Genomic DNA, 15,491 nt, shown 5'->3' on the forward strand with positions numbered 1-15,491 from the left:
TCTGCCAAAAATAAATTAGTTCTGCCCTGCCCTCACAGCATTATTTATTTATTTTTTGCATATAAAACAGAGCTCCTTCCCCTTTAGAATCCATTGCACCCTTTTTCTTAGCTCTACAAATATTACAAGTCTTGTGCACCCTCACTGGGCAGATTCAGGCTTTTCTATACTTCTTGTTCTACAGGTTTGCCAAAGCCACTGACTCTGTTATAGGTGACATTTACTGAGAACCCACCGAGTAAAAAAAGCTTTCTTCTAAAGTGGTTTGGGAGACCACTTGCTAGGGATGAGACTGCATGCCAGGGGTGTCCTTAAGACGAAAACCATAAACACAAAAGTAAGTTCAGGCAGTGAGTTCAATGGAACACACTTCTGAGCAAGCATGCTTCAGATCACACTGCATATTTTTTTCAAGAACATGACATGAATTACTTTGGAGATCAAGTCTACCTGGAAGTTAGGCTGTCTAATCTAGAAGCCCTACTCCCAAATCTCAGCAGCATAGCTTTCTGCGGCTGGGTTATTTGTGGAAGAAATGTACACTGCACAGACTTCTAGAAGCACTGTTACACAGCATGTACAGCACTCGTGTGTATTTAACATTCAGCTCTGAAAGGGTTTGAACCTTTTGCATGGGATCAGTATGTGCGTTCATTTAAAAATGTGTGTATACCTTTAACTCTCATGCCCAATAAAGAATTTATCACACGAGGAAGTAGAAAAATGTTGGTTTATTACACAGAAATATTAGCAGAGTATGTGGGTGCTGCTTCAAACAGGAAGCTTACAATTATTGCAGGCAGAAAATAACCATACAGTGCATACACAGCTTGATTCTAAAGGGCAAAGAAGAGTCCTTAAACTAACTCCAAAGTCTGGAGAGGGAGCGCAGCAATGTGCTACAGACAATGTGCACTAAAAAGAAAGAAAATAAGAGAAGGGGTGGTTGTACTGTCCTTGAAGCGTAAAGGAACACAAAGTCTGGGATCAGAGATCTGTGCCTTCTGTGAGACGTAAGCTCCCTGCTTGGGAGTGAGAGTTGCTCAGTGGGTAGAGCATGAGGCTCTTAATCCCAGGGTTGTGGGTTTGAGCTCATGTTGGGCAAAAGATTCCTAAGTTGCAAGGAGTTGGGTTGATGCTTAAAATCACTGAGGTGCAAAGAGGGGGTCTTACTGGAGCTGTCAGTTGACTAAGCATTGAAAATCAAGGGTTTGTTTATACTTCAAAGCTAACTAAACTTTATGAAAAGGAGAGGGGGCTTCCTAAGCAAAGAGTGTCAACACCTAAGACCTTTGAACCATTGTTTATTCCTGCTGCTTTACTGAAATTGAAGTAAAAGGCCTAGTTAAAGAGGAACAGTTTTTGCCTGGCACCTAAAGATATGTAACAAAGGCACCAGGTGAGCATCCCTGGGGAGAGCATTCCACGAATGGGGAGCCACCACAGAAAAGGCCCGTTCTCATGTTGCTACCCTCCAAACTTCTCATGGTTAGGATTTACCCCTCAAGCAGCTTTGTCAGGAAGAATCCAGGTTCCCCGGCCACATGTCTGGCCATCAGTAGCCAAAGTCAGAGGTAGTCAACATGGTACCCTGCAGAAATTGTGGACTAAAACTTTCATCAGCCCCAGCCAGCATGGCTAATGGTCAAGGATGATACTAGTTGTACTCCAAAACATCTACAGTCATATCTCATCTTGCATCCGCTTCAGGTTACGTTTTTTCAAGTTGCGTCCCACGGCAACCCAAAAGTACCAGAACAGTTACCGTATTTTTTGCTCTATAAGATGCAGCAGACCACAAGACGCACCTAGTTTTTGGAGGAGGAAAACAAGGGGGTGGTGGAAATCTGAATCTCAGAAGCCAGAACAGCAAGAGGGATTGCTGCGCAGTGAAAGCAGCAATCCCTCTTGCTGTTCTGGCTTCTGTGATAGCTGCACAGCCTGCATTCACTCCATAAGATGCATACACATTTCCCCTTACTTTTTAGGAGGGAAAAGGTGAGTCTTATAGAGCAAAAAAATACGGTACTTCCGGGTTTCACAGCTCACGCATGCACAGAAGCACTAAATCGTGCTGCATGTGTGCGCAGACGTGGCGCTTCTGGATGCAAACGCTTCGAGCTGCAGATGTGCCTCTGGGACGGATTATATCTGCAACTCGAGGTTCCACTGTGGAGGCACAATGACTACCCCAGACTAGGGTATCAAAATGTTGAAAGCTAACCCTGTGCTTGCTTAATGATATAAAGACCTAGGCAAAGTTGATTTATTGTTGTGGTAATTTGATTCTTGGAGATTTTATTATGTATTATATAAATTTATGCTGTGTTCTGCTCTGGGATTGGTTTTAATGGATAACAGCTTCTAAGTTACCTAAGCAAATAAATGAGCAGACAATAAGTAGAAACATGAACACAACCAAACCACAGCAAATATGACTTTAACATGTACACTGAGGCCTAAAATAAGCAGATAAGCAGAAATAGAAACATAACCAAAACCACAGCAATCATATACTGAACAGTTTTGCATTAATCGATCAATAAGACTGCATTAGCGGGACTAATACATACCTGAAAAGCAAAGCATGTAGAGTTGTCTTTGATGTAAAAGTTATATTAAATAACATAAAAACAATTCCAGTTACAAATATCTGCAGGAATAGAGATGTTGTTGTTGTTTAGTCGTGTCCGACTCTTTGTGACCCCCTGGACCAGAGCACGCCAGTCTTCCACTGCCTCCCGCAGTTTGGTCAAACTCATGCTGGTAGCTTCGAGAACACTATCCAATTATCTCGTCCTCTGTCGTCCCCTTCTCCTTGTGCCCTCCATCTTTCCCAACATCAGGGTCTTTTCCAGGGAGTCTTCTCTTCTCATGAGGTGGCCAAAGTATTGGAGCCTCAGCTTCAGGATCCGTCCTTCCAGTGAGCACTCAGGGCTGATTTACTTAAGAATGGAGAGGTTTGATCTTCTTGCAGTCCATGGGACTCTCAAGAGTCTCCTCCAGCACCATAATTCAAAAGAATCAATTCTTCGGCGATCAGCCTTCTTTATCGTCCAGCTCTCACTTCCATACATCACTATTGGGAAAACCATGGCTTTAACTATACGGACCTTTGTTGGCAAGGTGATGTCTCTGGAATTATCTCTGGAATAGAGATAATGTGTAACAAAAGTACTTGGAATCCTCTTCTCAAGTCTCCTACATCCTAAATTAAAGATCGCCACCTCACATACTGTTATATTCATTTTATTGACTTAGGGAAGAGATAAACTACTTGCTGACTTGGTGTGAGAAATTGAGCAGATTTAATGGCTGATATAATCAACTGCTGGGGTTTTGTAACATCGCAATTTTAAAGTAAAGCTCTAATTGCTGGGAAGATGTCTTTCTGACTCTATATAAAAACGTTCACCTGAATTGGCTCTGGTGGAATTACACTGGGCAGTAGCAAAGCCTTATCTCCAAGCATGAACTACTGCCAAACCCATGCAGAGAGTGTGTGTGGCAATTTCAAATGGGAAAATGATCAGAAGACATACTGCCCCAGCTTCTGTTGCTCCCGGCTACATGATTACTATTGTATCTCAAAGGGCTACATAAGCCATTGTTTAGTGTTATGGGGGGAAACAATAAGATTCATAGGACTACAACACTCCCTTCGTCCCTTGTCCCCACCCCATGCCAATATTAAATACTTGTTATTCCAGTTTGTGGCACACCAGTTTTGCCATTTCACCCAAATCTTGCAAACTAGGGTTACAAATTATGTTGAAATTATATTTTGAAATTCTTGTTTGAATAAAGTGGCAGAACTGTGTCTGGTTGCAAACTTGGAACAGAAATTGCTACTCTTGGTGAGTGTAGTAGGAGGAGAGATTATGAGCCTGAGCTCATTCATGCTTGTTTGTTTCTACTTAACCACAGTTTGGTACAGTCATACCTTGGAAGTCGAATGGAATCCATTCTGGAAGTCCGTTCAACTTCCAGAATGTTTGGAAACCAAAGTGAGGCTTCTGATTGGCTGCAGGATGCTCCTGCAGCCAATCGGAAGCCGTGGAAGCCCCACTGGACATTTGGCTTCCAAAAATAGTTCACAAACTGGAATAGTCACTTCTGGGTTTGCGGCGTTCGGGAGCCAAAACATCCAAGTACCAAGGTGTTTGGGATCCAACGTACAACTGCTTTAACACCTGAAAAACATTGTAGTAGCAATAACATTGGGACGCGGGTGGCGCTGTGGGTAAAAGCCTCAGCGCCTAGGGCTTGCCGATCGAAAGGTCGGCGGTTCGAATCCCCGCGGCGGGGTGCGCTCCCGCTGCTCGGTCCCAGCGCCTGCCAACCTAGCAGTTCGAAAGCACCCCCGGGTGCAAGTAGATAAATAGGGACCGCTTACTAGCGGGAAGGTAAACGGCGTTTTCGTGTGCTGCGCTGGCTCGCCAGATGCAGCTTTGTCACGCTGGCCACGTGACCTGGAAGTGTCTCCGGACAGCGCTGGCCCCCAGCCTCTTGAGTGAGATGGGCGCACAACCCCAGAGTCTGTCAAGACTGGCCCGTACGGGCAGGGGTACCTTTACCTTTTTACCTTAGCAATAACATTCCCTATGGTTAGCTTTAAGCCAGAGTTTGATGCTGGCTTTGAAATATACTTTAGGGACATATATTCTATCCTACAACAAAGAAAAGGGAACAAAACCAAAAACAATTTAAAAGCTGTGTTTTTAAAAGAGCAGCATAAAAGTATTCAGCAGAAATTAGATTGAAAAGCCTAATTATTATTTAAAAAAAAAAAAAGATGCTGAAACTCCATCAGAGTATGAATTGGGTGAGTCTCCCTGGTAAGAGCATGCATGCCACAGTCAGAGTGCCACCACAGAGAAGGTCCTTCCCATGGTAGCCACTCACAGGCAGTGGCGTAGCGTGGGTTGTCAGCACCCGGGGCAAGGCAAGTAATTTGCGCCCCCTAACCCGTGGATTTTAGTAGGGGCAGAGAGCTGCGAGTGCGAGCGAGCGCCCCCCAGATGTTGCGCCCGGTGGGGCCGGCACCCCCTGCACCCCCCACGCTACGCCACTGCTCACAGGCTAGCAGGAACACCCAAAAAAAGGTATTCTGAGGAATATCTTGATGTAAAGGCAAGCACACTGCAAACTGACCTTCAAAGCTTGGTTAGAGGTAATTGTGATTGTACAAGGCCACCCCTGCCTTAAAGCAAAGCATGCTGTGTGCTAGGGAATAGTTTGCCATTCTGTCACTGAAGTCAGACTGTTGTTATCTTAATCTGCAGCTCCTTGAGTGAAGTGTATTTTAGGAAGCGAAAATAGGAGAGGAGGTGTTTCAGTCTGGCAGGGGCACTTCTTTCTATAGTTCGTTCTAGTTTGCAGAACTCTCAGGATGAAGGCCTATACATATTTATCTGAGAGATAAGGCTCTTTGAGCTTCTGTAATCATGCATAGGATTGGCGCAATAAGCACATATGATGATTCATTCATTTTGTAAAAGCACCGTGTGGTGTATTCAATGCTTCTAGAGCATCCCCAAATCTTGCATATGAATAATGCTGAAACAGGAACGTTAACCGTATCTGCCTTAAAAAATACATTTGCAAATTCATTATATTACAGAACGTTTACCCACCTAATCTGAGTCTGAAGTAACATGGACAATGTACCAGAATTTTTACTGGCGTGGTGTCGAGCCTGAGGGAAAATATATTTGTCAGGAAAGTTTTGCATTTATACATACAATCAGCATTTTGCACTTTAGTCATAATTTGAAAAGACGTAAAATTCACACAGGGTGTACTGCATAATACCTCCTCCCTGTGGATCACAAATACCTCCCCCCCCCCCGATTTAAAGCAGGGACAATAGCATGGAGGAAAGGGTTAATAAGACCCCCCCCCCTTCCACTCAAATTATCAAACAACCACCTCTTTCTCTTGGCTGCATCTACATCATAAAAAGCAATAGCAGGTTGCCAGATCAATAGCAGATCTTCTGCAAAATGCATAGCTTAACTGTCATTTGTGCAAATTATTCAAGTATGGTCTTTGTTAGGCAAACATGCGCCTCTGGGCAAAACACTGCTAATGCCTTGCATAAATGCATAACACTTTTGTGAATGGTGATTGCAAAAAATATGCCAACTCCCTATGTTTTATAGAGAAATTAGCAAGAAAAATATACGTATCTCAACAGTTATCCATGTCCTGCACTCACAGAAAGGATTCATGTGAGTCTGTTGCTCCAAATGTAGCATGCAAAGAGAGTGTAACATTATTCACATGGGAAATGCTCCTCTGTAAGCGACAACAGTGTGTTTAACTGCTGTTTAGGTACCTGGAATTTAAATTCACTGGCTGACCTTTTGACCATGTGTAAATTGCACCATTTATCCATTTGCCCTTGTGCACTGAATTAATATTTAACAAGAACTGTTGCTTTCTAAAACCTAAAGAGATAACCAAGCTATATTAAGCACCTTATCGTAGGCTCTCCCTTTTCTCTTGAAATATACCTATTACATATAGACAATAAGGAAATAAACACCCTAATTTTATTATCAATGTCTACAGGACAGCTCCAAAGTGTATTCTGAAATAAGGCTATCACCACAAAGCATTATGCTTCCTGTCCCATATGGCACCAGTCCTTTTCCCAGTCCCATCTTGCCAGTTCATACTCTTTCTCTTCTTGACCTTTTAGTAAACCCCTGGAGGAATTTTATTTATTTTCTCCGGAAAATGAATTCCCTACGTACAGGTAGACAAATTACGATCACTAGGAACATCTATAGTCACTGACTGCCCAACCTTATGCAAGTTCTTTCAATAGTAAATCCAACCAAGGCAGCAACCCTTTACATCTTTACTCGCAGAACTGCCTGAATACTTTTTATTTATTTATTTCGAGCCTCTCTGGCTTTCCAGCTTGCTGCCTCATTTCTCTGTCACATCACTCTCCCTCATATCTATCGCTAAACAGTGTTAGAAACTGAGATATGAAAGCTTAGGAGCTAAATGGCACCTTAAACCTAGGTTATGGGCGCAACAATGGAATGTCTAGGCACACTTTTTTATAAGAGTACAAAGCGGAAAATGCAGGAACTGCAGCTAAAATATTATGTTCATTTCTCACATGGTCTAGTCCTTCCCCTGCCCTCTCCCCCAATATTCTTAAGAGCAGGTTTAGGCAACCTAAGGCCCAGGGGCCAGATCCACCCAATCGCCTTCTCAATCCGGCCCGTGGACAGTCTGGGAATCAGCGTGTTTTTACATGAGTAGAATGTGTCCTTTTATTTAAAATGCATCTCTGGGTTATTTGTGGGTCATAGAAATTGGTTCTCTTTTCTTCTTCAAAATATAGTCTGGCCCACCACATGGTCTGAGGGATGGTTGAGCGGCCCACAGCTGAAAGAGGTTGTTGACTCCTGCTTAAGAGGGTCTCTTCTCCAGTCTTCAGAGAGTAGCTGGAAGTCGGGAGGCAGAAAAAGGTCCTTTCTTTCCACTCTGTAGTTTTAATCTGAAATCTGAGGCCCAGAGCTCAGAAACTGCTCACACTAATGAAATTCCGTTGCAAAATGTGCAAAGAATAATGGGAGTTTCCGAACACTGACATTAAACTCTGGCTTTATCTGTTTGTTGAGGGAGGGCCCCCCACCCATTTCTCATCTTGCACCAAACCCCTTGATCTTTTCTTCTCTTAATGGCCTGTCACCCAAGCATTCACAGGAAGCTAGTCTGGTTTAACTATCTTTTAACACTTGCTGGATCCAGGGATTATAGGGGTCTGGCACCCACAAACTCATAACACTATGTTGGGTTTTTGTAAGTGACATTGAGTTGCCCTCGCAAGGAAAAGTGACTAATAAATATAACAAATAATAATAATCAGGGGTGTTTTTTGAGCAGGAAATCGGAGGAATGGAGTTTCCTTACCTTTTTAAATATATTTTTTTTGGTTGGGGTGGGGTGGGGTGCTGGAACCAATATATACCCATTGCCTGAGCCAAAAATCCACCCATAACTGTAATCAATAAAGTTGTGGTCGTTTCTAACCCAGACCATCGTCTGCTTGAGTTTATTAACCACAGCTTACTTTTCAAGGGTGCCAACTAGTCCAAAGAAATTAAGGGGGGCAGGTGGACAGTAAGCTCCACCCTGCATAATCGATCACATGATGGGGTGCGCACACACTACAGTATTTGAATGGCAATGCCCATCAACTTTGTGGGGTTCAGGCCCCTCAAATATTTTGTGAGGGGCGCAGAGACGCCATGGACCCTAGGAGTTGACTCCTAGCATAGCTGTCAACCGTCCCTTATTTGGTGGGAAACTCCCTTATCCCAGCGCCGTTTCCTGCTGCTGTCCCAGATTGATGATGCCCCTTAAATTTCCCGGGTTTCATGCTCGCCCGGCTGGGGAGGGAAGCAGCGGATCGGGGTCCGCCATGAGAGAGCGAGAGAGAACGCGTGCATGAGCTGCCGCTTCTCCGTCTCTCCCTTTTCCCCCTCAGGGGCGCGTCGTGAGGAGACGGGTGGTGGCGGGTGGGCAGGCAGCCCCTCTCTTGCGAGACTTCCGCCGCGCTGCCAGGGGAAGCCGGAGGCGGCAGCGGCTGAGGAGGCAGCCTGAGGGAGGAGGAAGAGGAGGGGATGGGGAGGGATGCAGAAGGGCGGCGCTTCAGCGTCCGCGGCGGCAGCGCAACCGCCTCATGCCGGGCTGGCGGGCGGCATGGGCGAGAGTCTCTCTCCCTCCCTCTCTCGGGCGGGGAAGGGCCGATGGAACTCCTCGCTCCAAGATGACGGCAGCCCCAACGTGCTGCTTAGCATCCCCTCCAGCCAGTGCAGCATCTTAATGTAGTGATTTCCCTCTCTACACCCCTTTCATAACTCATATTTTTATAAATCATTTGTCCATCCATAGTTCAAATTTTTACAAGTTTTCTTGTAAAATGTATCTAACTCTTTACAATAGCTTTTCCAATAAATTCTAAACTTCCCCCATTCTTTATGAAAGAGGTCCTCTTCCTGGTTTCTAATTCTGCCTGGAAGCTTTGCCATCTCAGTTTTGTCTGCCCCTCTTCTTTGGTGGGAGTTGTAGACCCTTAGGATCATCTAGTCCAACCCCCTGCAAAACAGAGTCAGTGGCAGCCAAAGCAGCATGGCTCCATCACTGCCGGATTTCTGTATAAACTAAGCCAAAATCCCTTATTTTGGCTGCTGATCCCTTATTTTCGAGGTTGCTGGTCCCTTATTTTCAAATCTATAAGTTGACAGCTATGGCTCCTTAGCCACTGCCGGGGTGTGTTTGTGTGGCACTGCGACTGGACCCATAATAAACAAACAAGCAAATTTGGTGAATTCCCCCACATTTCTTTCCAGAAAAACAACAACGCTGATAATAATGAACGACGTCAACAATACTAATAACACCCCTTCGTTCCCCACCCCGCGCCTCAGGCAAGTCTTTTCTGGGGTCGACCCAGAAAATCTTCCCGCCAATTCCATCCTCTCTCTCTCTCTCTCTGCAAGAAGGCGGCGGCTGCCATGGGCGAGCAGAAGCCGCCTCCGAGGCTGAGGGCGAAAGCGCCTCCTCCCCGGACTGCGGCCGTGCAGGTGCTGCCAGGGAGCCCTTAACGGCGAGCCGGGCCGCGGCCACGCAGGCGCCTCGCTCCCAGCGACGCGGCAGCCCCTCCATCCCCACAGCAACGGCGCGCCCATTTTGTTTCGGAAATCGCCTCGCCGGCGGCCCCCCCAGGCGCCTCCGCGGCAGAAGCTGCCCCGTTAGGCCGCGTGAGGCGGAGCCCGGGCCCGGGGCGGGGGCGCGAAGCGGAAAAACTGAGGTAAATATTTCCCCTCACGGATTTTCCCTTCGAGCGGGGAGGCGGCGGCGGCGGCGAAGGGGTTGGGAGGCCGCGGAGGCGGGAAGGGCCGGGGCCATCGCCCTCCCTCGCCGCCAAGGAGCAGAGAGACGCGTCCTCGGCCAAACGGGCATTTGCCTTTTTTTGAGGGGGGGACTGCTCTTCTATTTGGGGAGAAGGTGCCATGCCTGCCTTTCCAAAAAAAAAGAGAGACTTTGCTGCAGCTCCCTCCCCATGATGCGCCCGAAAAAAGCACCCAGATAAGGGGGGAAAACCCCACTTGTTTTCCGTCTATATAATTTGGTTTCCATTCTGAAGGGGAGCGTGGAGAGTAGCGGGTAAATCGTGGCCGCAGGGATCGCTGCCCTCACATGGCAAGTGGAGGAGGCTCTCCATCTCCTCCTCCCCTTCCTGCTGCTTGCGGGTTTTAACATTGAGTCTGCAAAAGCCTGGCTGAAGCAGGATGTTAGTTAACAGATAGCAACCTTAAAAAAAAAAAAGATGGTGGTGGTGATAATCATCATCTCGCAATGGGTGCAGTGGTGGCTGCTAGAAAGGAGATGCTCTGTGGCAGTTGGTGAGTTGGCATTTGGGGCCCACCGTGTGCCAGAGGCAAGATGTTATCGCTCAGAGAGGCAGCTTCGAAGAAAGAAGGCTGAAATCTAAAGGATTTTCTATTTTGTTTTATATCCTAGTAAATGCTCTGAAAGGCATTCCCCCAAATGGCAAGACAGGGCTACAGTGGGGGTTTTTTAAAAATAAAAATAAAATCAGGGATATGTACCAGAAAAGTGGATTTGTTGCTGGGTAAAATAGGGACAATTCAAACATATGTATGTATGTATAAATAATAAATAAACTGCCCTATACCTGCAGGTCTCAGGGTGGTTCACAAGATAAATATATTTTGATAATGGCTATCAATCACTATAGACAGATCGGTCCCATTTTGTTTGCCTTGAAAGCCACAGGATTAATATTGCAATAGCACCAGTTCAGCTTCAGAATATTGCCATGGCCCTAACATCGTTTAATATTAAATTACTGCATTATTTTTAAGTGTTACAGCAGAGGTGGGGAACCTCTGGCCTGTGGGCCAGTCTTGATCTGCCAAGAGTTCCAGTTTGGTCCATGAAGCCATTGTTCAAAATCATGCCGAACTGTCAATCAGCTGACACCACTCCAATCGGTGGGTGACATCAGCTGATGGGTAGGGGTTTGGGGTTTGATTCTGAATTGGCTGCATATGCCAGTTACCTATGGATTTAACACCTATGGATATAAGTAGCAGGATTTAATGCCTGCTCATCAGCTGGCGGTTTTAAGTGGGATGTGTAGCCTGACTGGGCATGCTGCTGAAATCATGGGCACTTTGCTTCTTCTCTACAGTGACCTAAGCTATGGGCTGGCTGAACATTATATTCAAGCCCAAATTCATGGTTTGTTTTTCCAGAATGAACTACCTTTAAACCATAGTTTAGTTTAATTATGGTTCACACATCTCTTTAAACCATAGTTTAGTTTAATTATGGTTTAAAGAGATATGTGAACCAGGCCATTATCTTACTCCCTGCAAATGTTCTGCTTGTATGTTTATTGGTTACTAGTGATATTATTATATTGTTCTATTGAATTAGGCTAACATTATAATGTATATCACAGAGAGGCTGCAGCATTAGTTTAGGTTAACATATGCAAAAAAATAATATTAATCTCCAGTGGGTAGAATAGCTGTCTATAAATATAAATGAGGTTTGCATTCTGCAAGCATAGGCCTATTTTTCTGGCTGCTTTTGCAAGTGTTCTCCAAATCTAATTGTTTTTTCTCTAGTCCTAATTAATGGACCTAGCTGCATTGAATTGCTTTTTTTAGCTGCAAGGGTGCTATAACCTTGAAATGTTATAGCATCTTAGATTGTTTGTGTTGAAATAAAAGTTGAGGGATGTGCATTTTGCCAGGTGTATTTCCTAACTCCATCCCCTTAGGGTGTTTTAGCTATTAGGTCCTTTATCAAACCAGTCCCCCACTCTTTAAAAAAAAGTAATGATTAACTTGGAGAAGAATGGGTTTGTTTTTTTGTTTGTCTGTTTGTTTGTTTGTTTGTTTGCTTTAATCACAACTAATATGTTTATGCATATCTGGATTTGTAATCTTCTTTTCCCCTTGTATGTGGGTGACCCTATTTTGCTACATGGCGGGTGGGACGCGGGTGGCGCTGTGGGTAAAAGCCTCAGTGCCTAGGGCTTGCCGATCGAAAGGTCGGCGGTTCGAATCCCCGCGGCGGGGTGCGCTCCCGTTGCTCGGTCCCAGCGCCTGCCAACCTAGCAGTTCGAAAGCACCTTCGGGTGCAAGTAGATAAATAGGGACCGCTTTCTAGCAGGAAGGTAAACAGCGTTTCTGTGTGCGGCTCTGGCTCGCCAGAGCAGCGATGTCACGCTGGCCACGTGACCCAGAAGTGTCTCCAGACAGCGCTGGCCCCCGGCCTCTTGAGTGAGATGGGCGCACAACCCTAGAGTCTGGCAAGACTGGCCCGTACGGGCAGGGGTACCTTTACCTTTACCTTTATCACCCACTATTGGAAGGGAATATATTATGCAGAAAACAAATAAACTACTACGTTAAACAAGGCTGTGGATCCTTACCAGAAAGCATTCACAAAAAACCTCCATAAATATGTGGCTGAGAAATCCAAGATAAGCATAACATTGGTTGGGTAAATGTTTCAACTTCTGCCTTCATTGGTAACACAAAACTGTTTAATTTCAAAAGGAACACTTGGAGTCAAGGTTCGTCAGATGCTCTGGACGGAGAGAATTCTCAGTAAAGCTTACATAAAAAGAGATATATTTGTGCTATAAAAATTTAAAATAGGATTAAAAACACAGAGAACCCTTTATGTATTATCCTTCAAGTTGAAGCCTTCAGGCATTTCAGTTTTCAGTCTGTGTATCTGGGTGTTGTCTCTTGTTTCAGGTCTGTTAGAAATGACTCTTTTTGGTTGGAAGGGAAGGGAGTGGATACTCTGCCAGCCGTAGGGGCAGCACATTTCTCTCCTTGTGCCCTCAACAGACTCTGAGGAGGACTTGGACACAGTAAAGAGGGCTTAGGGGCAAGGTGACCTTGCCACCCAGTTGCCCCTTTGCTTTTAGAAGCATATCGGACAAAAAGGGGCGGGGAAGGAGGGCAGAGGTGCTGCCTTCTCACTCAGGGCAACAGTAAATAGTCACTGCTGTGGTGCCCACCAAGTTTGCTGAGTGCCAAGGAAAAGGAGATGCATGCTAAAGTGGAGAGTTGTTCTCAAGCTGGCCGCAGCTCTTGATGGCAGCTCAGGGGTGCCAAGCAGTGGCACAATGTTTGCGACCGCCGCCCCCCCCCCCCAAGCCTATGCCCTTGGCAGGGACCAACCTAGCCAACCCCTAAGTATGCCCCTATGTGAAGAATAACTGACTGCAATGGGAGGTGGTAATAAATAAAAGTGGGTTTCTGTTGCTGATCCTGAAAACAGTTCATGAACTGGATAACTTATTATCATGGTTTAAAAGTATGTAATTTGTTTCCAGATCCCACATTGCCACAATAATGACAATGATTTCAGCTCAGAAAAGTATACCTGTTTAATTTTCACATTCTGCTTGGTTAACAGGTAACTGTTCAGTTTTGTAGATCCTTTGCTACTGTAGTTCACATTCCTTTGCTGTTTTGGCATTTAAATTGGCCTAACCCTTTGACTGAACAGGTTCCCTTGCTCCTCCTATACTGTATGTTGCATACTGTTTGTTTCAGCTGAAAAAGTATTAAGCTTCAAAAGAGGAGTAATTTATGAGTTAAACATGACTCACTAGCCAGTGTTGAGGAAGGAGAGGTGGAGTAATTCTGATGCAAATATTAGTAAAAGCTAATGTTTAATCCTTCACTGGATGGTGTGCAAAGAGATAGAAGGTAACATTTCCTTGTTCTAAAGCTAAGAATATAAATACAAAATTATTGAGAGAGTTGTCCAAAGTAATACTTTCTACAGTAGCATTTTGTGTTTATAGAAGGTGTTGTACTAGGTATTAAATGAAGAACTTTTTCTCTCTTTTGTGACTCTGAGGGAAAGCAGTACTTTGGCCACCAATATAAAGTTGTATTACAGCCCATGACTAATGATAAATTTGTTGTGAACAAACCTGCCAGCAGCTAATTTCTTGAATTTAAACATATTTTATATGAGAAAAATAATGAATACTTAGATGTGTAACTAGACTGAGCATCTTTGACTTGTTAAAACTTTAAGGAAATGTCTGTTCTAGATTTTTGTAGCATGCCGTGTAGTTATTCTCAACTTTTGAGAGGAAAAAAATAACTGAATGACATGATGTCTAGCACGGCCACTTAATGCTATAAAAGTTGGTCAGTTAATGGCTCTGTGCCTACTAAAGCATGCAAATGTGGAGGGGGATAATTGTTTTCCATTTATCCTTGCAATTGGGCAGTAAGAAATCAGAGTTCAGTCCTGTTCTGTTCTTTTGCTTAGGTCTAGGAAGTCCTCATGGGAGAGTAAGCTAGAGAGGTTATCCAATTTAGCCTGCAGCCCTATATACACATTTACCTTGGAGTAAGTCCCAATAGTGCTTACGTACTTCCAAGGCAAGCTAGATAAAGGTCCTGGGTAAGTCACAATAGCCTCAAAAAATTGCTTCATTTTGCAATATGTAAGCAAGGCATGTTATGAGGTGTGTTATAAAAAACAGTACAAAACAGAGTTTTGTACTATTATCAAGCAAGGGCAGAGCACAATTCATTGTCTGCTTCTTGGAAAGTACTTTGTATTTATGGGTGTGTTCAGTGAGACTACAGAAGGAAGTTGGTTGTGTACTGTATGGTTACCTTTCTACATAACAAAACAAATGCTAAACACGTGTTTTGAAATAAGTTGGAACTGAAACTGTGAACTCTCCTTATAGCAGGAGGCCCCAGATTTAAAGAACCCTTTACAAAACAGATTAAAGTGAAATTAATGAGAGTTTCCTACTTAGGCCATCTCTCTTCCAACTCTGGATTTCTCTCTATATAAGACATGAAAACGAAAACTTTTGTTCTGTTTTGCAAAAATTTCCATCCTTGGAATCCTGTTGGCAGCATATAGACATGTGTAAAGCAGAGCAGGGCAGTTCAGAACCTGCTGGTAGGTCTCTGGGTGGTTTGCAGTAGAGCAGCAAAGGTTTCCTGCTACTTATGGTTTAACAAATATGACCCCCCCCCCCTCCACTCCTCAAATTAGGCTGTTGAATCACTGGCTGTTGAATCTGCTCCTAGAGGTGTGTCTAGCACCTTCATTATATAGCTTTTGTATAAGGCTAAAGGTGTACCTCTTTACCCTGGCTTTTGACACTTGGGGTCAATAAGGAAACAAGTCCCACCTTATTTCTATAGTTTTAAGTTGTTATAAACTGATTTTAATATTTAATTGTTGTGACCTGCCTTGGGACCTTTGGATGGGGGTGGGTGATTAGTGACAACAACAATAGAAGAAGATGATGATGTTTGTATGAAAGGGTCTATGTGGTACTGGTATGATTCTGGTACTGAAAACAAGTTTCTGGGCTGAGCATGTTCTCAGAGACCACATTTTCCTCAGTTCTGTGTCCT

General features: G+C 44.4%; 1 protein-coding gene and 1 long non-coding RNA gene across 6 annotated transcripts in view; both read left to right on the top strand.

The window, feature by feature from the left end:
* The window catches only part of LOC144325946 (uncharacterized), a 351,581-nt gene that overhangs the window by 316,501 nt on the left and 19,589 nt on the right, over positions 1-15,491 (top strand). The gene's annotated exons all lie outside the window — the stretch shown is intronic.
* Positions 1-15,491, top strand: part of GNE (glucosamine (UDP-N-acetyl)-2-epimerase/N-acetylmannosamine kinase) — a 37,942-nt gene that overhangs the window by 2,862 nt on the left and 19,589 nt on the right. The window contains exon 1 of one of the 5 annotated variants that reach the window (XM_028712429.2): positions 9,537-9,841. The exons of 1 other annotated variant lie outside the window; for it this stretch is intronic. The gene's annotated coding sequence lies outside the window, so the exon portion shown is untranslated. Of the gene's footprint in view, positions 1-9,536; positions 9,842-10,867; positions 11,049-13,420; positions 13,504-13,848; positions 14,512-15,491 lie in introns of those variants that run through there. 3 more of the 5 variants (XM_077921135.1, XM_077921133.1, XM_077921134.1) reach the window with 3 other exon arrangements.

The sequence above is a fragment of the Podarcis muralis genome, chromosome 17, assembly GCF_964188315.1.
Source record: "Podarcis muralis chromosome 17, rPodMur119.hap1.1, whole genome shotgun sequence".
NCBI classification, from domain to species: Eukaryota; Metazoa; Chordata; class Lepidosauria; order Squamata; family Lacertidae; genus Podarcis; species Podarcis muralis.